This window comes from Nycticebus coucang, chromosome 10 (genome assembly GCF_027406575.1).
Source record: "Nycticebus coucang isolate mNycCou1 chromosome 10, mNycCou1.pri, whole genome shotgun sequence".
Taxonomy (NCBI): domain Eukaryota; kingdom Metazoa; phylum Chordata; class Mammalia; order Primates; family Lorisidae; genus Nycticebus; species Nycticebus coucang.
In genome coordinates this window covers 97739209-97763454 of record NC_069789.1, presented here as the reverse complement: position 1 = coordinate 97763454, position 24246 = coordinate 97739209, and the positions used below count along the sequence as shown (strand labels likewise).

The following is a 24246-nucleotide window of genomic DNA, read 5'->3' as shown; positions in this document are numbered from 1 at the left end:
TAAATAAAAATAAATAAATAAATGTGGGATTTGATTTTTTAAGACAATCTTTGTTCCCTGAGCTTCTAAATACATGACACATAGTAAGTACTTAATATATTTATGTAATATTAAACTGAATTGTAATATTGACTATGACCCAAATTAATCTAACCTTAGAAATGTCAGTCTTTCTGAACCTTATTTTTTATGGTCTAAACTGCTGTGCTTGGGCTAACTAATCTTTTAGGTCCAACCCTGGTCTAAATTCTAATTATATAATTCCATTATCTTATGGCTCAGTGAAAGTACAAACCATTTCATATTTAACCTCACACATAATACCTGACCATAATCTTCTGCTGTATAATTCTTGCCAGAATTATTACGCACTAAGTTATTCCAATGTATTTATAGAGATGTCTTTTTAGAATAATCTAATTATGCTTTTATTTGTTGCTGCAAAGGTTTGCTTATTATTTTACAACTAAACCCCATGTTTATATTATATTCTTCTTTCTCATGGCAATCAATCTATATTAAATTATCTTGTCCAAAAAACAAAGCTCATAAATGAATTTTTCAAAGATCCCAGATGTTAGGTCTTTCATGGTTGGAATAGAAAAAATAGGATTTCAAATATCGGAAAAGGTGCTTCTCTTGATTACTCTTTCATATCTTCACTAAAGAAAGGGTATATTTGGTTGAGCATGGTGGCTCATGCCTGTAATCCTAGCACTCTGGGAGGCCAAGGCAGGTGGATTGCCTGAGCTCAGGAGTTCGAGACCAGCCTGAGCAAGAGTGAGACCCCGTCCCTAAAATTAGCTAGGCTTGTAGCAGGTGGCTGTAGTCCCAGCTACTTGGGATGCTGAGGCAAAAGGATCATAGTGCCACAGCACTCTACTGAGGATGACAAAGTGAGACCCTGTCTCAAAAAAAATTAAATTTTAAAAAGAAGGTATATTTGATATTTTGTGAGATCAACCCGTCTAAAACCTCTACTTATACTACAGTTCTAAAAACTTATTATAAGGCTATTATAATAAAAAATCTTGAAAATGAGCCACATGGGAGACCTGAGACCAAGGTGGAAAATGATGAGCTAAAAACTTTAGTGGAAGTGAATCCATCTCAATCTATGTGTGAATTAGCAGTGAGATTTGATGTTACTATTCAACTATATTGAAAAAAGTCAGCAAGGTAAAGAAGATGGATAGATGGGTTCCACGTGAATTAAACAACATCAGAAGAGAAGTCATCTTGAAGCTTGCCATTCCTTGCTATCACAACATAAAGGTGAATCATTTCAATATCATATTGTTACAAGTGATGAAAAATGGATAAAATGCCAAAAACTGAATAGTTATGAAAAAAGCTAATGGCGTCTGTTTGGTGGTCCAGTGCTAGTATTACACACTACAGCTTCATGAAACCTGATCAGTCGAGTACAGTGGATGTCTACTGCAACCAGTTAGACAAAGAGATGAGGATGCTTGGGAGCTGAGATTGGTCAATAAAGACAGACCAATTCTCTTGCAAGAAAACACTGTCCCACAAACCATAGAAGCTAGGCTTGGAAACTCCCTGTCATTCGCCTTGTTCACTAGAGTTTGCACCAACTGACTAATGCTTCTTTCAGGCTTTAGACCACTTCTTGTAAGGAAAAATATTCAATCTCAACAAGCTATGAAAAATGCTACTTACTCTCTGACATCTTTGCTGCTGTCATAAACAAGCTACAGTTAATTGTACTTCTTGTTTGAGATACAATAAACTAAACTTTTGATTTGAAATTGGACACTTCATATTTAATGGCCTTGAGATAATCCACCAATTAAGTTTCTGGACTATCAAACTTCTTGGGGAAGTTTCAAATAGGAGAATGATGAGGCTCAGGATATACAACCCTAATATATAACTGTAGGAGTCTAGAAAATGCCATCTCAAATTTTTGCTATGATATTCCAAGCTCGTTATTTGGAGAAACTGCAGACACAAAAGTAGCTTTAAAAAGTTGCGTTATTATAAAAGAAATTTATAGCTATAAAGGAACTCTTCATTTGTAAGTTTCTCCAGCTCAACACCAGAAAAAGAACATGAAATCACTAAAGATTCTTAAACAATATAAAAGGCATTGACTTACATCTGTATAAAAAACCTTACCTTTATTTAAGATGCTTTTCCTGCCATCTCTTCTTAACTGGGTCTTTCCCAACACTTTTCTTTGTTTCAGAAAACAATGGCATTTATGTCTAAAATTTAAACTTTCTTCAAGGTCTACTCTAGAGATCTACTCATTTCTCTGGGCTTTCTTTCTCTCATGTACACATGTTTATAAAATTCTGTTTGTTAACCTGTCTTTTGTTACAGGAAATCCCAATTAAGAACTATGAAGAGGAGAGAGCAAACAATTTTTCCTTCTCTACAAGAACAAATATATTCCCAGTAGTTTCATAAAAGCATAATTCAAATATAACTGAACAAATTATTTTGAAGACATTTATAAAAATAAAAGTAATGTTTTATGTGTTTAAATTTTTTGAGCTGGGAATTGTTGACTGCTAAGTCATGAGAGAGGATCTCCAAGATTGGTTTTGCTTAGAAACTGTTGACTTATTTCTCTGAAACACTGTCACTATTGTTTAATATTGATAAGTTTATGGGACTTTTCATTTCTGTCATTTCCTTTTTGATTGAGATGACAAATTATTTTTTGAGCACTAGCAGTTTGCAAGGCACAGTGCAAGGGATGGAATAGAAACAAAACATAGGAATATAAAACATGTATATGTGCGTATCACTTCATTTGGTGTGATAGAGTAATAAGACATGTGCATGCATATACATATGTGTATATACATTTATAACAATAAGTAATAATATAAAACAATAAATTAAATCCCAAATTACTCTTAAACTGTGTATGAGGGAGAAAATTGAAAATTTCCTCTCTACCTTATGACGTTTCATTAACTGGGTCTATAAAATAAACTGACAGTAGACAGCTTAATAGGAGAAAAACCATTTTAATTATGTGCATATACACAGAGGAGTCCCACAAAAGATGGGACTCTTAAAGGGCCAGATGATTGAAGTTTTCGTAATATCTTGAGCTCAATAAAGGACTAGGGGCTTGGGCCTTTTGATGGTGACAGAAGTTGTGGGAAGGTAAGTGGAGGAAATACACAGTGAACTAAGGTGGTCTTGTTATGTAAGTAAAGTCCCTCAGGTAATAAAAGTTGTCTTGGAGGAACTCATCAAAGTAGGTATCCTGTAATCCCAGCACTTTGGGAGACTGAGATGGCAGGGTCCCTTGAGCCCAGGAGTTTGAGGCTTCAGTGAACCATGAACTTTAGGCAATAGCATGAGACCTGTCTCAAAATAAATAAATAAATAGAAGAAGAAATAGGGGATAGTGAAGTTTGTGAAAAAGTCTATCTGGGTACAGTATCGCTTCTCCTGTGAGTTAATCTTCCCTCATTGATGAGGTTCACAGACAAGATCCATGACAACTGTTCTTTTTGGAGGAGTTGCCTTTAGGCAGATCACAGACTTCACAGTTCATAAAGAGCTCTTTCCTTTATTTGATGTTTCCCAAGTGTCTTCTGTTCAAAGTTATTAACATACCAACGTGACACATTTGGGGAGGCACAGGAAGGATAAAAAAAGGATCTGACTAGTATAGACCTTTGAAACATACAATCTAAGTTGATAGTGCAGTTGTACAACTATAGTAGAAATAAATTTGAGCATCAAGTTAGTGTTTTTTGTCTTTGCTTTATTTTTAATTTTCTAAGAGAAAGGGTCTTACTCTGTTGCTCAGGCTGGAGTGTAGTGGCCATCGCAGCTCCCTGTAACCTCAAATTCCTGGTCTCAAGTGATCTTCCTACTTTAGACTCCCAAAGTACTGACATTATAGGCATGAGCCACCAGTCTTGGCCCAACAGTTAAGTGTTTAAAATGCTGGTCTTCTTTTGTGTTTATTGCCATAGATTTTATGTACTTGGAGGAAAAGGCTGTGGGGAAACAAGTTGAGGAATGGCACCTTAATGCCTTACTACTGCTTGCATATCTTTTCCAAATTTGTAGGGCTTCTACAATGCCATAAAAGAGCAATAATGAACTAAGAGGGCAGGAAAGGAACATAGAGGGGGTCTGCGGCAGAGTTTTTTGGTTTTTCCTTAGTTCTGCTGCTACAGGCTAAGTATATTATAGAGATCTCTTAATCTCTGTGTATCTCAGCTGTGTCATTTCTAAAATGAGGATACAAATACAAACACAGGGTTGTTACTATGATAGAGAAATGTGAGAAAATGCTTTGAAAGGCCAGAAGCAGATTATGTATGTAAGGTCCCGTTCTGTATTAAAAGTAACTGGAAAACAAACACAGGGGTGTTTTCTCCTGGAGGGAAATTGTCTTTGAGTCACTAGGATGAAAGATTATGAGAAATAACAGTCTGTATTCTTGTGGCCAGTTACATAGCTTCTGAGGAGAAATCACTACTCTGTCCTTTTGACTGAGGAGATATCGTCCTTTCCTAACTGAAAGACAAACATATATATAATTTTCTTTCACCAATGGTGCCCCCAGTGTTTTAAGTTAAAATTTTATTCTGACAGAATAAAATAATAATGACATTATTTTTGGAATATTTTGGGGAGGTAGCAGAAATAAACCTCTCTAAAATAAATCATATGTTTTCTCTTAAAAAGAGCATGTTACTCCAGAATATTAGTCTGATTTTCAACTTTACAGCTTTTAATACTAGCACCATCTACCATTTATATTTATTGTGTTTAACTTTGAGGTTTCTCAAGGTAAGCAGTAAAATTTCTTTTCTAGCAAGGCAGGAAGAGGAGCAGAAAAGATGGGATTATTCTGATATCTCCTGCCTGAAGTGTGATTGATATTAGTGAATCATATGGTTCTCTAAGGCTTGGAAAAAAGAAGGGATGGAAGACAATGGTCTCTGTGATTCTCACCTCAGACCCACCTGAATGGGAGCATGTCCTCTTGCAGGTGGAGGCCACCCAAACAAAAGAGAGCCAGGTTCTAAAACAGCCTAATCATCTCATTGTTCCCAGACATTCAGCCTAGATATTCATGGCTTTTTGTTTTGTTTTTTGCATTTTGTTTTGTTTTGTTTTCGAGACAGTCTCACTTTGTTGCCTTTGGTAGAATGCTGTAGTGTCATAGGTCACAGCAACCTCAAACTCTTGGGCTCAAGTGATCCTCTTGCCTCAGTCTCCCAAATAGCTGGGACTATAGGCACCTGCCACAATGCCCAGCTATTTTTAGAGATGGGGTCTTACTCTTGTTCAGGTTTGTCTCAAACTCCTGAGCTCCAGCAATCTACTTGCCTTGACCTCCCTGAGTGGTAGGATTACAGGTATGAGCCGCCATCCACGAGACTGCTTGGTTTACTTAGTCAGTAATCTAATTTTTACACTGTTTGGGCAAGTAGATTATTAGGTAGAAAGGTCTGCTTTCAATTCCTAACTATGTGAAGACTCCCAAGCTCTTCCCAGGTTTCCCAGTTTAACCACGTGACTTTTAAATTAGGAAGAAAATACAGCTTTCTTTGGTTTTGAGGGAATCAATTTCTAAATCTTGGCTTTTGGTTTTTGCAGTTTCTTTTTTTCAGTCCAAATAGGTATGCTGTTCTTTATTTTTAAAAGGATTTATTTCTTTATAAAGAGAAAAATGAATATGGTAGAACCTCCATAGTTGATCATCTCCCTACATTTACTGTCTTCTTAAGTTGACCTAATTTTCATAGACTGGACATGCACTACATACACATGTCAGTATAGTAGGCCTAGTTCCTTATGTTGACAATCTCCATATGTTGACCAGTTTGTCTTTTGGGTGGTCAACTTAGAGGCTCACATATTATATACACATATAGTCATAAAAGAACTTCTGATAAAATGAACATTATGAAATAAAGTTTTCTGGCCAAGCATAGTGGCTCCTGTCTGTAATCCCAGCACTTTGGGAGTCTGAGGAGGGAGGATCCTTTGAGGCCAGAAGTTTGAGACCAGCTTGGACAACAGAGTAAGACCCTGGGTGTCGTGATACATCCCTATAGTCCTAGCTACTAAGGAGGCTGAGGTAGGAGGATTGTTTGAGCCTAGGAGTTGCAGGTCACAGTCAGCTGTGATCATGCCCCTGCACTCTAACCTGGGGGATAGAATGAGACCCTGTCTCTAAAAATAAAAAAAGATATTCTGGAGACTAGAGGGGAATAAGTAGTAAGTAAACAATATGTGGTAATTAGCATTTAGTGTACTCCTACTGTGTGCCAGGTGCATGGTGGTACTTATTTATAATTTCCAAGCAAAACAAGAACATTGTTAGTCTTTTTTATACATGAACTTTATGGTACCTTGTATATAAGCAATATGAGTTTCAGGAACAGGAAATAACTTAATATCATATAGAGGGAGATTGTGGATTTGAAATCAAGAATCTTTTCACAGCATAATCCTAGCACTCTGAGAGGTAGAAGTGGGTGGATTGCTTGAGCTCAGGAGTTTGAGACCAGCCTGGGCAAGAGTGAGACTGCATCTCTTAAAAAATAGCTGGGTCTTATGGTAGGCACCTACAGTCCCAGCTACTTGGGAGGCTGAGGCAAGAGGACTGCTTGAGCCCCAGAGTTTGAGGTTGCTCTGAGCTATGATGCCATAGCACTCTACCAGATGCAATAAAGTGAGATTCTGTCTCAAAAAAAAAAAAATCTTTTCACACCTAAGCTCATGTATGATTTTTCCACTTTATCAAATTTCCTCTCTATCTAATACATTTCTTAAGATATGTGTTAAAGACAACGCTAATGGCCCATGTTTTTCCTAGATGTCATTAGTTTGGGATGATATTTTTTTTAATTTTTTAATTTTTATTAATTTTTATTTTTTAAGAGACAGGGTTCTCATTCTAGCATGTGTCACCATACCCGGCTAATTTTTAAAGTATTTTTTTGTATGGATGAGGTCTTACTATGTTATCCAGGCTGGTCTTGAACTTCTGGTCTCAAGTGACCTTCCTGACTTGGCCTCCCAACATACTGAGGTTACAGGTATGAGCCAGCATGCCCAGCAGTTTGAAATGATTCTTCACACTCTCCCAGGTTGCTCATGGTGTGCAGTGTCGCCCTGAACCAAGCATTAAGTCAAACTCCTTAGCCTACTCAGACTTCCAGCCTCCATCCCTCCTGAGGTCTCCAGCCAGGGTGTACTGGGATGACCCTGCCTTACTTTTCCAATCTCTTTTACTATTATTTCCCTTCACCACCCTGGCCATGGGCAAACCAAATGCCTAGGTGTCCTCTCTTCCTCCGTGTTGTCCCACCTCCAGGCCTTCACTCTGCTAGGCATCCCCTTCCTTCTTCCCCCACTACACTCACCTACCTTAATTCTGCAGCCACTGAAGCCACTGAAGCTTCCCTTGTTTGTGGCTGAAAGTAATTTCTCTCTCCTGTGAACTTCATAATAATCTCCCAGTATATTTCTAGTGAACTTACCACTTTTCAGTTTGTAGTATTGTTATTCATATTTGAATCTCATTTCGCCCTCTAGACCTGAGGTCAAGATCTATGTTTTATCTTCCACAGAGCCTAGCTTCTGTATTAGAAGTTAACAGAGAAGTGAAGATGCTAGATTTAGAAAAAAAATGTTTAAAAGCATAGATAGTCAAATTTGAATTTCAAAGGGAGAAAAAATAACTTTAATGTATTTTATTTTTCATACCAAATGTTACATGAAACATATTTCTATTAAAAAAATCTCCATTCCTTACCTGAAATTCACATTTAACTAAGTGTTCTATATTTTATCTGGCAATCCTCTTGATAGACACTTACCAAATAGTTTTTAAATGAATGAATTTCATCTAAGTGCTCCGAATCTGAGACTACAGCATCATCAGCACAGATTGAAGTACATTCCAATAGTCACAAATTATAGATAGTTTTGGAAAGGTTTGCAGTGGTAATTTAGCAATCTTGTAGTTTTAGGATTATTAAAAAGGGGAAAAAAAAAGAGGATCTCTCAGAGACCTCTCCAAATCACACAACTAACTAATGTTCAACTATCAAACGAACTTTTTAAAAAATTTTTTAATTTTTTAAAAAATTTATTGTTGGGGATTCATTGAGGTTACAAGAAACCAGGTTACAATGATTGCATTTGTTAGGTAAAGTCCCTCTTACAATTCTGTAAGGTAAGACCAAGACCCCATCCCCCTCCCTCCTTCCCTCTCTCTGCTCTTCCTTTCGCCCCTCCTCCTGCCTTATTTCTCTCTCTTTTCTCCCCTACCCCCACCGTGTCATTAATTGTCCTCATATAAAAATTGAGTACCAAAACTGAAACTTTTAAAAATAAAAAATAGATCACCAAGCCTCAGAGACCTACAAGAATGAAGAGAACTTTTGTATATGTGAACTGTACTTCTGTATTTGCTCAATTTATTCATGTCAAGGCTGGCCTTAGTAGCTCAATCAGCCGTTTTACTGATCTACGGCTGTACACATTTGTACACATTGTCTCAAATTATTAAGTCTCAAGAGTCACTGACTGCCTTGTCTGTCCGATCAACCCTGCGTGCTAAATGAAATGTGATGATAAAATGATCCCTGAAATATATTCATAGAGCCAGGGAAGATGCCTGTAAAATATCTAGGTCACAATTTTGATTCGCCCCACTCCTGGCTGCTCTTCTCTTCCCTCCATGCCTGATACCCCCACTTAGGGCACTCAGAGAGCCCTGCCAGCCAGGCCTCTTTCCTTGCAAGACTTTCTCTCTCTGGCACTTCTCCTTCCCTTTATCAGACCTTTCCTGCCCTGGTCTCATCTAATAGTCAGATGGAAAAACAACCTGATAAACTAACCTAAGCAAAGTTGTTAAAGGCTAACATGGATTCGATAGGCTTAATATGCATCTCCTCCAAGAACCAGAACTAATGTCATAGTTCTTCACTTTTTGTGAAGACTCTGCTGATTTACAAGGTTAACTGCTTCCTCTTGGAAGCTATCACCACACTTCTATCCACCCTCTGGTATAGTACTGCTTTTAGCTATTTATAAATACACACAACATGCCTTCTTCATATTTATACTGCCAACGTCTAATAAAGTACATGCCTAATAATAAGCAGTCAATATATATTTGTTAAATATTTTAAAATTTTATTTAAACAGGAATTCCTAGATATTTAATAGCAATACAATGATTCTTTAATGAGTAGAGGGCCAAACATTGAGACTAGTCAACAAGGAAGGTTTTTAGGTCTTGGTTTAACAAGTAGTCTTCAGTTATGTCTAGCATTTCAACCTTGATGAACTCTTCTGAGAACAGGATTATTATCAGTTCAGGAGTGTTTATAAGGCAGATCATTACTGACCCTAGATGTTTCATTTCTTCTAATTATTGTCTCTATGCTATCTTAAACCTCTCTTATTTTCTTTGATGACATCTTGGAAAGATTCTATAATTTTCTGGTCACTTTTAATGATCAAAACAGACTTGCTCCATTTAAAACAGGAGGGGAGAGAGTGAAACAGGGCAGGTTCTCCCACTCCTTCCTTCTCTCTTTCTAGGTCTATTTTTTCTGAAGTTGGGGAATGGGAAGAGGGATTAGAGAATCAGAGATCATCTTACAAAAAATCCATATGCTGGACCACGTGGCGTAAGGCATTTCTGAAATCGTCCTGGCTTGGAATGGCTGTGTCCTTTCCTGATGGCTTCTGATGCGGTGGTCTCTGCAGGGACAGAACAGCTTCTTGGAGAGGTGTCCAGTTGTCCTGTCGCTAGTCTCCCTCCAGTTCTGCTGCATATTTTTTCTAGGTAGGGCTCCCTCTGGGCCCCGCATGAGCTGCTTTACAGATTATGCACCTGACACCAACGACTGTATCCTTTCACATGGAGCTTCAGAAATGATTGATTCTAATAGACGTATTCTTTGCTTTGGTGCTTTAACACCCTACCAATATAGCCTATGCTAGTAAGCCTCCTGACTTTAAAATATCTAAACCAGAAATAGGCACTTTCCTCCATGATTACAAACATGCTCTTCTCTCAAATTCCTTGTCAAGCTGCCCTAAGAATTCTTTTACCATACTCCATTGTATTCCCATGGGAGCTCTACGGTGGGCCATACTTCCTACAGATCAGCTAGGAACAAGATGAACTCCCTTTTATTGGCATCCCTATCTACCGTGACTGTCTTGCTGCACTCCCACCCCAGCTGACTGTCCCCTCAGACAGCTCTTCTTAGGTAGGCTCAGTCATCCTCAGAGGTCAGCTGGGGGTGAGGCCACAAACTGTGCTTCTGAGGATGCTGGTACATAGCCACCTACAGAACTGATAAGGACTCTAGAAGAGGGATCGTTGGCAACTTGGCTGTGCATCTCAAAACAAACATTTTCACTATTAGAAAACTATCATGTTATTGGCAGTTTGGGGCTTTGGCACATTTTAAATTTGTTTCTAAACTATCACTCTGTTACTCTTATTTCAGTTTTATCTTAGGTTTAAAATCCACCAACACTGTCAGTGCTGCTTAAATCAGATGATCTTCTGTTGAATGGAAACTTATTCTCCTCTGTGAGACATCTGAAGTGTCACCAATTCAATTAACTTGCTGTTTTCTTTTTCTTCCCACTCTGAAGATTTCCAGACAGTGCTTGTTAAGAGTTATTTCTAGGAAAAATGAAACAAATCACATGTACTCAGCATGCTACACTCAAAGGACATTGGTAACATAAAAACAGTAAGTAATTAGTATGCAATTTTAAAAGGAGATAAAAATCCAGGGACTGTATTTTGCTCTGAGGAAAGCTGGCACATTTGTCCTGGCTTGAGCCTTCAGGATATTTATTGATGCTGCCCAGGAAGGCTTTTGGCTCATGATACTATGAACCATATTTTATGGGTTAAATTGTGTTCTCCGAAAGAGATATGTTGAAGTCCTAACCCCTAATACTTTAGAGGGTGACCTTATTTGGAAATAGGGTTGTTGTAGATGTAATCAACTTAAAATGAGGTCGTTAGGGTGGGCCTTAATGCAATTACTGGTGTCCTTATAAAAAATGGAGATTTGTATACAGAAACACACACAGGGAGAAGGCCATGTGAAGATGAAGGCAGAGATTGAGGTGGTACATCTACAAGCTATGAAATGCCAAAGATCACCAGCAAAGTGCCAGAAGCGAGGGGACAAGAATGGGACAGATTTGTCCTCACCCCCCTCTGAAGAAACCTACCCAGCAGACACATTGGCCTTACACTTCTAGCCTTCAGGGCTGTGAAACAGTGAATTTCTGTTGTTTAAGTCATCAGGTCTGTGGTGCTTGTTATGGCAGGCCTAGTAAACTAATGCACCATTTGTGCAATTCCTAATCTCTCAATTTCTGAATTCATGTATAAAAAGAACTCAGTTCCTTCTTGGGAGAAACTTCTATAAGGGGTAGAGCTAAGATAGAGAGAATGGCTGCAGGGATTCTGATTTGGGGAGGCCACTCAAAGCCCCATTTCCCACCCTTAGCTTTCTAGCTCCTGCTATCTCTCCTTACCACACCCCTTTTCTGACCCCAAAAGATGAGGCAAGGAAAAACTTATTCTAGTAGACCATATACTTATTATTTTCTCTGAAATAATTTTGTCCCATATAAACGTAGGATTCTAGATTGGCAAAGTGGTAAATAGTTGGAGAAAACTTAAGTCTTTTATTTCTGAAATAAAAATGAGAATTTTATTATTATCTTTTGAATCAGAAAGGACTTATCAAGTCACCTAGAAAAAGCCTCTCACTTTACTAAGTAGGAAATCAATACTGGAATATTTTCCAGCCCCCCAATCCTTCCATTTACTACTACTGGTAAGAATGGATAAAGCAGAAACCTGGGGATTAAGAAACTCCAACACTTGGGTGGGGCCTGTGGCTCAAAGGGTTAGGGCGCCGACCCCATATGCCAGAGGAGGAGGTGGCAGATTCAAACCCAGCCCCGGCCAAAAACTGCAAAAAAAAAAAAAAAAAAAGGAAACTCTGACATTTCTGCAACTAAACGTGAATGACATGACCTTGGCTTCAAGAGTAATTAAAAAAAAAAAAAAAGGACTTTACAAACACACAATTTGTTCAACTATAGGATTGAAGTACAAGGGGGATTTCAAAGGCAGGAAAAGAAACTAACATTTATTAACCACCCTCATTGTACCACTGCTTTACACTCACTGTCTCATCTAACCTTTATCTCAGCAGACTTATTAGCCATATTGTATACGAGACTAAATTGAGCATGTCTGGTAATCTTCCCTGAAAACAATCACCTGTAACTGGCAGAATGGAGAATGAAACCTAGATCTGTATTCATCTGCTGCATTAGCAGTTTTGCAGGTGGACCACCTGCATCTGATTTTGGGGAACTACTTTAAAGTGCTAGTTTAAAGGTCTTAAACCCAGAGATCCTGATTCAGTTGGTTTGTGGGTGGGGTTCAAGAATTTTCATTTCAAACAAGGTCAGCATCACACATAAGTTTTACACAAGTCAGCAGTGCACCACATTTTAAGAAATTTTTCTTTGGGAATGATTCTCAAGTGATTCTTACTTTTTTATGTATTAGTTCAGGTTAGTCACTTCACTACCGAAATTGGGCTACACTGAAAAAGAATTAAACCCCCCTCCCTATTTCCATGTTTACTGCATGTTTTTAATACTAATATTTACTGCAATAATATTAAATTGAATTCATACTCAACTGGAACTTAATGAATAAATGACCTATGCAGCACAAGTGAGTTACCAGGAAAGTTATTCACGACTTACATACTACGTGATGCTAGTGTGCGTTTTGCAAAGAACCATTAGTCAGTGATGCTCTGACTTCTGGGTTATTTGAATTAGTTCAAGGAAAAGTTAGGCAATGACACAGGATTAACAAGGTTGTACTTTTATAAATAGAGACATTAAAAAAATATTGTCTGTTATAATCATCTTCAAAAATAAATGATAATTTGATAATATTAAACTGTTTTTTAAATCTAATAAATTGAGCTTTATGAAAAACTTGCTGTTCCTATTTTTCACATTTAAATTAACAAAACTTCATCAGGGACCAAAACAAGTTCACAGATTAAATAATGTCCATGGATCATTGTTAACAGGTGTGCAAAGTCCAAAGAAGAGGACTCAGTTCCTGACTTTAAAGGTTTTGCAATTTAATTAAGATAATCTAATTTATCTGCATGAAATGACTCAAAAACAATATAAGATAAAAAAAAAATATGATATAATTGAGTACAACCATACTCAGACTGTGTTTAGTTCCAGACTACCACAATAAAGGGAATATTTCGATAAAGCTGAGTATTGCCTAAAGTTGCACCATCCTTTTGTTTTCTTAATAAATATCAAAGTTATGTTTACACTAGACTATGAGTCTTCAATGAGTAGCAATCTTTTTGCTGATAGAAGGACTTTCCTTGATGTTGACAACTACTAAATAGTAAGAGTGGTGGTTGCTGAAGACTGTAGTGGCTGTGGAAATTTCTTAAAACAATGAAATTGGTCACATTGACTGTTCCTTTCATGGATGATTTCTCACCAGCATATGATGCTCTTTGACAACCTTTTACCCACAGAACTTCTTTTAAAATTGGAGTGAATCTTCTCAAACTCTGCTGTTACTTTATCAACTAAATTTTGCCATAGTCTAAATCCTTTGTTCTCATTTTAACAATGTTCATAGCATCTTCACCAGGAGTAGATTCCATCTCAAGAAACAACTTTCTTTGCACAACCCTCCAGGGCAACTCATTCCTTCAAGTTTGATCATGAGATTGCAGAAATTCCATCACATCTTTAGGCTCTACTTTTTTTCTTTTTCTTTTCTTTTCTTTTTTTCGAGACAAAGTCTCACTCAGGAGTTTTCCCTGGATAGAGGGCCATGGCATCATAGCTCTCAGCAACCTCAAACTCCTGGGATTAAGTGATCCTCTTGTCTCAGCCTCCCAAGTAGCTGGGACTACAGATGCCTGTCACAAGACCCGGCTAGTTTTTCTATTTTATTTTAACTTACTTTTTTTTTGTAGAGACAAGATCTCACTCTTGCTTAGGCTAGTCTCAAACTCCTGAGTTCAAGCAATCCACCTGCCTCAGCTTCCCAGAGGGCTAGGATTACAGGTGTGAGCCACCATGCCCCGCTTAGACTCTACTTTTAATTCTAGATCTCCTGTTATTTCCATTACATCTGCAGTGACTTTCTCCACTAATCTTGAACCCTTTCAAAGTCATCCATGAAGGTTGGAATCAACTTTTTCCAAACTCCTATAAATGTTGATATTTTGATCTCCTCCCGTGAATTACAACATCCAGACTGGCAAATCTTTTCCAAAAGGTTTTCGATTTACTTTGCCTAGATTCATCACAGGAATCACTATCTATGACAACTATACCCTACGGAATGTTTATTGTAGCCACCTTCACCAATAATTCTAGCTAGATCTTTTGAATAATTTGCTGCAGCTTCTACGTTAACACTTGCTGCTGCAACTTGCACTTTTGTGTTATAGAGATGGCTTCTCTCCTTCAACCTCTGCTAGGTTCAATTTATTCTGCAGCTTCCTCACCTCTCACACATCATAGAATTGAAGAGACTGAGAGCCTTGCTCTGGGTTAGGATTTGGTTTGAGAGAATAAAGTTGTGGCTGATTTAATCTTCCATCAGACCACTAAAACTTTCCCCATATCAGCAATAAGGCTGCTGTGCTTTCTTATAATTTGGGTGTTAATTTCCTTCAAGAACTTTTCCTTTGCATCACACCTTGGCTATCTGTTTGGCACAAGAGGCCTCGCTTCTGGCCTATGTTGGCTTTTGACATGCCTTCCTCACTAAGTTTAATCATTTTCTTTTTTTAAGAGACAGGGTCTTGCTCTGTTGCTCAGGCTGGAGTGCAGGAATGGTATTATAGCTCACTGCAGCACTGAACTCCTGGGCTCCTCAGCTTCCTGAGTAGTTAGGACTACAGGCATACACCACCACATCTGGCTATTTTGTCCTTAATTCTTGTAGAGCTAGGGTCTTGCTATGTGCCCAGGCTGATCTCAAACTCCTGTACTCAAGTGATCCTCCTGCTTTGGCCTCCCAAAGTTCTGGGATTACAGGAGTGAGTGAGCCACTGCATCCAGACATATGGTTATTGGTTTCATTTTTTAACTTCTTCTGCTATGGTGTGAATGTTCTTCCCCCTAAATTTATATGTTGAAATCCTAACTCCCAAGGTGATGTTATTACATAGTGAGGCCTCTGGAAAGTGATTAATTAATGACAGTGAAGACCTCCTGAATGGGATTAGTTCTCTCATAGAGGCCCAAGAGTGAAAGACACGGAAGGTGCCATTTATGAACCAGAAAGCGGGATCTGACCAGACATCAAATCTGCCAGAGTGTTAATCATGGACTTTCCAGCCTCCAGAACTGTATGAAATAAATTTCTGTTGGGTTATTAGCTACCTGGTTTATGGCATTTTGTTATAGCAGCCTGAAGACACTTTTCTAAAACACACGTAACTAATTCAAAAATGAGAATACAGTTTTTTTTTCCTGAGGTACTCATTAACTCCCTTGAAATAAGTGAAAACAACACAGGATATAAAAATTGGATGAAAATAAAAATGTCACATTGGACAAATATTTTTAGCAATTTCCAGTTTGAGCTAATAAATCCTAAGATTCTTTGTACTAACAACATTAATATAGCTTGATGTGAAAGTTTGAGAAAAGATCCTAGAGGGGTTGGAGTGTAACACACCAATGTCTTGCTTCCTTAAAGCTTATCACAGTTTAACAAACGATGGTTATTTTATGGTTCTAAACTACAAATCCCACTTGACTTTTTAACAAAGATACTGTTTACACTACTGCAAATACATAGCTCAGTTCTCAAAACCACTAATAAAAAGGGACAGAACTGAGGAACTAAGCGGATTAATTAACAGGCCTGGAAAGATTAAAGGGTAACAAAAAGCATAGCTACTTTGAAGTCAAAGCTATTTTTCTTTTTAAGCTTGAACTCTAAACATGTATTTTAAAGCCAATAAATTTAGAATCTAATTTTTTTTCACCTAGAACATTATGTTCACCCTGTTTGTCACTCTAATTCTGTTTACTTATGTAAAGGAAAATGAAATAAAACTTTCAAAATGTGTAAGGTTAACATCAGTGCAACAGTGCCACCCAGTGAATATGCTGTACATATAAAAAGTTACTAGAATTTATCATTTTATTTAATAATAGGGTATTTTCAGTATTATCTATGGCGCCATTTATATTAAATTATACACGATTCAAAAATATATAAAACTATACATTTTTACTTATTCACTCATAATTCATTACAGTTAAGATATGTGAAGGATATTCTAATACTTGCAAATATAGTTTTGCATATTAAATGTTGCCTATAATGTCAGCAAGCCAAACACGGTGGCTGAGAAGATACATCACTATTTCTTTTCATGAAATATTACGTAAATATAAAACTATACTACTCCTTTTCTTTTGTAGTTCTTACCTATAGCTCACACTACAGTATGTAATGTCAGAGATTTTCTGTCACATGCTCTAAATAGAAACTAAATGTCTGTAATTTCACTTTGGCCTACTATTCCTGGTTAGTCATATTTTTAAGACATCAGTAAATATTATTCGTGATTCACATAAGTGAACTGAATGATAGCATCAATGTCACAACTATAGAATTTGTAAATCAATCAATAATGTGACGTGGCCAAAAATGCTAATATGATTTCATAGCATTGAAGTGCAATATCCCCCCCTTTTTTTATTGTTGGGGATTCATTGAGGGTACAAAGAACCAGGTTTCACTGATTGCATTTGTTAGGTAATGTCCCTCTCATAATTATGTCCCACCCCCAAAAGGTGTGTCACACACCATGCCTCCCCAACCCCTCCATCTTCCCTCTCTCCACTCACCCCCACCATGTACTAGGTCATTAATTGTCCTCATATCAGAATTGAGTACATAGGATTCTGGCTTCTCTATTCTTGTGACGCTTTACTAAGAATAATGTGTTCCACTTCCATCCATGTTAACACAAAAGATGTAAAGTCTCCATCTTTTTTAATGGCTGAATAGGCAATATCCCATTCTATGCTGACAAGACCATAGTTGGAGAATTGTTTTCAGTTTTAAGTCCACAAAATTGATAGGATACTTTTTATCATCTTTTTATTTCTCATAGAAGTGTAAGCAAAGGGGGGAAATGGCAAAAAAGAGCCAAAGTATACATAATAAAAAAGAACATTTCTTTTTCACTTTGACCCTCAGTTTCCCTCCTCAGGGGCTACTACTATTACTTTCTCCTGATAGATGCACCATGTTTAAACCATATTTTAAAGGTAGTTCAGTTTAACAACAAACACTGATTAGATGTCCAGTTTGTGCCAGGCATGTTGTTAAGTGCTAGGGAATCAAAGTTCACCAAGCGTCAACCTTGCATAGTAGAAACAGACACAAAACAGATAATTTCAATATAGCATAAACTTTACTTAAGTACGCAAAGAATCCATTCATCTCAGACCTCTCTTCTTGAATTTCAGATTCATTCTTCCTATTGCCACAGGCACCTTGAGCTAGACATGCTAAAAACTGCATCAACTTTCAAGTAAGTTTGCCTCGATGTTACTTCAATCAGAGACTGGCACCCCATTTATCTAAGTGTTCAAGACAGAACATTCATTCACTCATTCATAGTTATTTACGAAGCCTTAGTGTAAGGACTTACGCTAAGCTATGGATACATGATAGCAAATAGAACTTGTTAATGGAATTCTATCCTTGATTTCTCCCATTTCTGCCTTCACAATTCAGTCACCAAGTTCTGCCACTTCTCCTTCCTAAATTCTTCTGGCATCTATTTTCATCCACACAGGCAATACCCTAGAAAGGGTGACAGCTTCTTTTCCCTTGTTTACTATAATCATCTCCAAATTGGTTTCTCTCCTTCTACTAGTAGTGCCACTGTTCAATTAATTATTCTCAGAGAGCCAGATTCATCATATAAATCCAAACCTGATCCTGTTTGAACCACTCAACTGATTTAACTCTTCTATATCAGTAATACTCTTCGTTATCTGGTGGTCACTATTTACCTCTCCAGCTTTGTCTAGAATGTCTCAATCTCTAGACCAGTGGTTCTCAACCTGTGGATCGAGACCCCTTTGGGGGTTGAACGACCCTTTCACAGGGGTCGTCTAAATACATCCAGCATATCAGGTATTTACATTATGATTCATAACAGTAGCAAAATTACAGTTATGAAGTAGCAACGAAAATAATTTTATGGTGGGGGGTCACCACATGAGGAAATGTATGAAAGGGTTGCAGCATTAGGAAGGTTGAGAACCACTGCCATAGACTGTATTCTCATCTCACGCCCAGGCCTTCATAAACATTGTTAACCTCTATCTGGAACACATGACCTTCACCGTTTAAATTCCTGGCTATTCTCAAACATGAAATCAATCAGGCTGAACTGCTTTCTTTTTCTTTTTCTTTTTAAAAATTCCTTGTCTTCCTTCCCTATGAGAATATAAGATCTGTCAAGGCTATTATTAATTTTGTTATTACCAAATTTTCTTATTCGCTATCATATTTCCAGTCTTTAGTTGAGTGGCACAAAATAAGGGCTCAATGAATATTTTTTGCATGAATAAATGAATGCCAAGAAAGCATGGAAAAAAGTCAAGTAACTCGGACTATATAATAAGGAAAGGCTCCTTGGAAGACCTCTGAAAAATATGTAAGGATAAGGAAGAACTAGCCAAAGAAAATTAGGGTAGTCTAGATAGTCAGTAAGAATGAGAATAGGTGTCAAAGTGTAAAAGAGCCTCATGAATGGGAAGTGGGTATGATGGGAGATGACACTGGAAAGCGAAACAGTGGCAAGATGATGGAAACCCTAGAAAATGAAGCTATGGAGTTGGACTTATGGTTGAAGGAGAATGTGGAAGAGGGTGTAGAAATTTAAGGAGGCAAGTGAAATGGTCAATTTCCATCTGAGACTGGTCATTCTGGCTGCTACATACAAGAGATTTGGTGCCATAAGGTGGTGGGGAGGTAGAATTAGTAGTAGAAATGAAAGGAAAGGATAAATTAAGAGTTTGAAGGGCTCACGAGTCCTCCCAACTGAAGAAAATAAATGCCTAACTTGGGATTTCTTTTTTTTTTTTTTATTGCTGGGGATTCATTAAGGGTACAATAAGCCAGGTTACACTGATTGCAATCGTTAGGCAAAGTTCCTCTTGCAATCATGTCTTGCCCCCATAAAGTGTGGCACACACCAAGGCCCCACCCCCCTCCCTCAGTCCCTCTTTCTGCTTTTCCTCCCCCCCATAATGACCTTAATTGTCATTAATTGTCCTCATATAAAAATTGAGTACATAGGATTCATGCTTCTCCATTCTTGTGATGCTTTACTAAGAATAATGTCTTCCACGTCCATCCAGGTTAATACGAAGGATGTAAAGTCTCCATTTTTTTAATAGCTGAATAGTATTCCACGGTATACATATACCACAGCTTGTTAATCCATTCCTGGGTTGGTGGGCATTTAGGCTGTTTCCACATTTTGGCGATTGTAAATTGAGCTGCAATAAACAGTCTAGTACAAGTGTCCTTATGATAAAAGGATTTTTTTTCCTTCTGGGTAGATGCCCAGTAATGAGATTGCAGGATCAAATGGGAGGTCTAGCTTGAGTGCTTTGAGGTTTCTCCATACTTCCTTCCAGAAAGGTTGTACTAGTTTGCAGTCCCACCAGCAGTGTAAAAGTGTTCCCTTCTCTCCCCAGTATCTCTGGATCCTGAGCCTTCCTGGAGTTGCTTCTTATTAGCACCCAAGTGTAATTCCTACCTTCTGCTAAATTAAATAATAATCACTCTTTATCTTCTAAAATCTTGAAATTATCTCATCTTTTTAATCTTCGCATATTTTCTTGTCTACATGATATTTTTTTTAATTTCTATTACCCTGATTTCTGTGGAGTTTGGGGAAGGAGCACTGTAGTGGATTGAATGGTGGCCCCCAGAATGGTATATCACCCAGATACCTGTTATTGTGGCCTTATTTGGAAAAAGTGTCCTTGCAGATGCAACTAAGTTAAAAATCTCAATTACCCAAGTGGCCCCTGAATTCAATGGCCAGTGTCCTCATCAGAGACAAAAGAGGAGAGACATAGGGAAGAATGTAATGTGAAGAAGGAAGCAGAGATTGGAGTCACGTGTCTACAGGCCAATGAACACCAAGGAATACTGGCAGCCACCAGAAGCTCAGAACACCAGTATGGAACAAATTCTCTTTTAGAGCCTCCAGAATGAAACAACACTGCCAACATCTTTATTTCAAATTCCTGGCTATCAGTTCAGTGGGAGATTAAATTTCTGTTGTTTCAAAGCAAAAATAATAATAATAATAAAATAAAAAAAATAAAAAAATAAATGCCTAACTTGAAGGACGAGGTCAGGAATAGCAGTAGTTTTGGGATCCATGAGCAAATAGGTTAAAACAATGAGAGTAGCTATTTCCCCACGGGAAAATACAGACAGAAAAACAATTCAAGACTGAAACTTTCAGAAATACTATTTAAAGGACAGCAGGAGACTCCACAGAAGCATGAGACAAACAGACAAAAATAAGGCAAGCAAAAGGAGTTAGGTTTCAAGGAAGGTCCAATAAATGATATCCTATGTAGTAGAGAAGTCTAAAAAGAGAAAATAGGGGGGTCAAAACATTGGTGGAGAAATTCCATTTTATCTTCTGAGTTAGACAAATAGGAGAGGTAGATAAATGTGGCATTGATGGAAGTGGGGGAAGTTAAGGTATACGTTGTCTGATGGCTTTAATTTTCTCAATTCACTTGGAAGAGGGTACTGGAAATGTCTATGGCCCTAGGGAATCTCTATTCAAATGAATGGGTGCCTGAAGGTAAGTAGAGCATAGAACCCAGTCTTAATAGTTGACCTATTCCAGCCAGGCACAGTGGCTCATGCCTTTAATCCCAGCACTCTTGGGAGACTCAGATGAGAGGATCACTTGAGTTCAGGAGTTTGAGATAGGCCTGAGCAAGAGTGAGGTCCCCATCTCTACTAAAATTAGAAAAAATCAGCCTGGTGTTGTGGTGGGAGCCTGTAGTCTCAGATATGGGAGGTTGGGGCAGAAGAATCACTTGAACTCAGGCGTTTGAGGTTGCTGTGAGCTATGATGACACCACTTAACTCTAGTATGGGCAACAGAGTAAGATTCTTTCTCCAAAAAAAGGTCATCTATTTCTACCACATTAGAGAAAATGAATCATCTGATCTGCTAAAAACAAAGCAGAAATAACAACTTGGAACCTGTATCACTTAAAGAGATTTGTTTAAAGCACTAGCAGGCTGCTATAGTCTCACTGAACATCTCCATCTCGTTACTCAAAGGTACATCCATTCAGTCCTTACAGGTCTGTTGCCCAGACTTTAAAGTGCAATATATTCATAAGGCTTTTTTTTTTTTCTGCAGTTTTTGGCCAGGGCTGGGTTTGAATCTGCCACTTTTGGCATATGGGGCCAGCGCCCTACTCCTCTGAGCCATAGGCGCGACCCTTAAAGTACAATATAGAAAAGGAACAGGGAATTAAAATTAGAACAGGAACAGGCAAAACCAACTGCAGATGCATATGAATGTGTTAAGTGCTTTAAAAAAACCTTTGAGAGTAGTCTGGTCACCTTCTAATAAAGAGAGGAGGCTGGGAAGGAGATTGAGGAAAGTGGTTAAGTTTGTTGTAATAGAAATCACTGTAAGTTGTAGAATGCACCTGGGTCAGAGACACTGGGCACAGGAAAATGGATAAACCCAGCAGTACAGTCTGGAAAGGGAAGACAGGGAAAATGAAACAGAATAGCAGATGAGAGTGCAGAGGAGCATCAAAATATAATTCTACAATAGAAAGAATACGAAGTTTAATTTTCTGTAGTAGTTAGTGCTTTTATGATGACAAAACTCAAAGAATCTTGGGTGAGAATTCTGCTCTTCCATCCCACAACTCACAATGACGAGTTCAGGCAACCAAATTTTGAAAAACTCAAATTTACCCTTGTAATTAAGACAACTTGAATAAACACTCAGTATTTTCATAAATAATTTCAATTTTAGCGTAATTATCAATTTGTCATATCAATAGTTAAAGTAATACCCAAATAACATTTTTTTTTAAGAGAGTCTCACTTTATCACCCTCAGTAGAGTGCCGGGGTGTCACAGCTCACAGTAACCTCCAACTCCTGGGCTTAGGTGATTCTCTTGCCTCAGCCTCCAGAGTAGCTGGGACTACAGGCGCCCGCCACAATGCCCCGTTATTTTTTGTTGCAATTTGGCCGGGGCTGGGTTCGAACCTGCCACCCTTGGTAAATGGTGCCAGCGCCCTACCCACTGAGCCACAGGTGCCGCCCCCAAATAACATTTTTTATTGAAGACAATAAAATGGAGTCTTGCTCTTTTCTTCCTTCATCTTATTTTTCTCTTTCTACATGGTCTGTTCTATTCATGGCTATCATATAGATCACTATTTTTATCATCTAGCCTCTCAACAGACATTTGTTGAGCGCTTGCCGACTTTTTTTTTTGCAGTTTTTGGCCAGGGCTGGGTTTGAACCTGCCACCTCCGGCATCTGGGGTCAGTGCCCTACCCCTTTGAGCCACAGGCACGCCCGTTGCCGACTTTTTTTTTTAAGAGACAGAGTCTCTGTAGATAGGCTGGAGTGAGTGGTGGTCCAATCACAGCTTACTACAACCTCAACCTCCTGGGTTCAGGCCATCCTCTTGCCTCAGCCTCTCTCTCTGTGAGACTACAGAGATGCACCACCACACCTGATTAAGTTTTAAAGTTTTTTTTTTTTTTTTTGTAGAGTCTGGGTCTCACTATGTTGCTCCAGCTGGTCTCAAACTCCTGTCCTCAAGTGATGCTCCTCCCTCAGACTTCCAAAGTACTGGGATTACAGGCGTGGACCACTGCACACAACCACACTTGCCTTTTAAAAGACATTTTACTAGATACTAAGTACAAATAATATAGTCAAAATAACAGCTAATCATGCTCAAGATTTTGCCAGGCACTTTACATGAATTAATTCAGTTAACCTTCTCACACTTTATAAACCAGATAGGACTGTCACCATTACCTTACAGATGCAGAAAACAGCTCCATTAGGTTAATCAACTGGCCTAAGTCTGCACAGGTAGTAAGTGATGTAGCCAAGGATTTAAATCCAAATAACTGTGCTCTAGAGCTGTGCTCCCCACCCCTGCTTCTAAGGAAATAAGAGTTTAGTGGAGGATAATCAATTTGAGCTGGCATGTGCCAATGGGAAAGATCTCTTTTTTCTCCTTTCCTCGCTGACCTCTGATGTTTTCTAAAAACCTACTTTCCTAATTTACTTTTGAGTTTCACGTGCAGAGCGATGAGCTGAGAGAGGAAAAAGCTAAGATCAGGAGACTTGGGTTCTATTCGACAGTGCTACTCATTGTATGACTTGGAACAAACACTTCTCCTTGCATCTAGTTTTCTTACCTGTAAAGTGAGGGGATTTGACCAGATGAACTCTTAGGTTTCTTCCACCTCTCGAAACTGATCTTAAGAACAGAGAGTCAGAGGATCTGTGTCTACATCCTGGCTGTGTTACTGGTGAACTGTTGTGTGCAGCTTTGGGTCATTTGCATGCTCTCTCCGATTCAGAGCCCTCTTTTGAGCGGCTGATAATGTCTATCCTCTCCCTCTTATGTCCGCTTTAGAGAATCCTAAAAATGATTATGCCTACAGACATCTAACACGGAACGTAGCTCATAATAAACGTTCAACAAATTATCATTACTTTGGGACTCTATAACAGCCCTGTCTCATTGAGATAGAGCACCACGTCCATGTCTCTGTTATCCTCAACTTAGCAAACTCTGCTCTACTCGCTTGTGCTCTCTAAACCTCGGACCCCGAAAACACTCGCTGCCTTAGCGGAAGTCACTCACAGCTGGATTAAACTCCCACCTTGAGGTTTTCTCTAGGCCTCAGCGCTCCCACTTCCCGCAGAGTTGAGGTTCCGACTAGACGACAACTCCATTCACAACGGTTCCGTCAACAGCCCAGCGCCCTCCATCCCAAATCAAACCCCACCCCTTGAGTCTTTTGAGCCCTCCCGGCATCCGGCGCGGGCGGAAGCGGG

The 24246-nt window shown here is 38.5% G+C and overlaps 1 long non-coding RNA gene across 2 annotated transcripts; it reads right to left on the bottom strand.

The window, feature by feature from the left end:
- Positions 1-9142: 9142 nt before the first annotated feature.
- LOC128596676 (uncharacterized) lies at positions 9143-24190 on the bottom strand. Of its 2 annotated transcripts, none has more exons than XR_008383122.1 (2): positions 24072-24190; positions 9143-10678 (listed from the first exon to the last, which is right to left on the bottom strand). It is a non-coding gene; the product is annotated as an uncharacterized LOC128596676 (long non-coding RNA). The 2 variants fall into 2 exon arrangements; XR_008383121.1 differs by lacking the exon at positions 24072-24190 and adding an exon at positions 23601-24059.
- Positions 24191-24246: the final 56 nt, after the last annotated feature.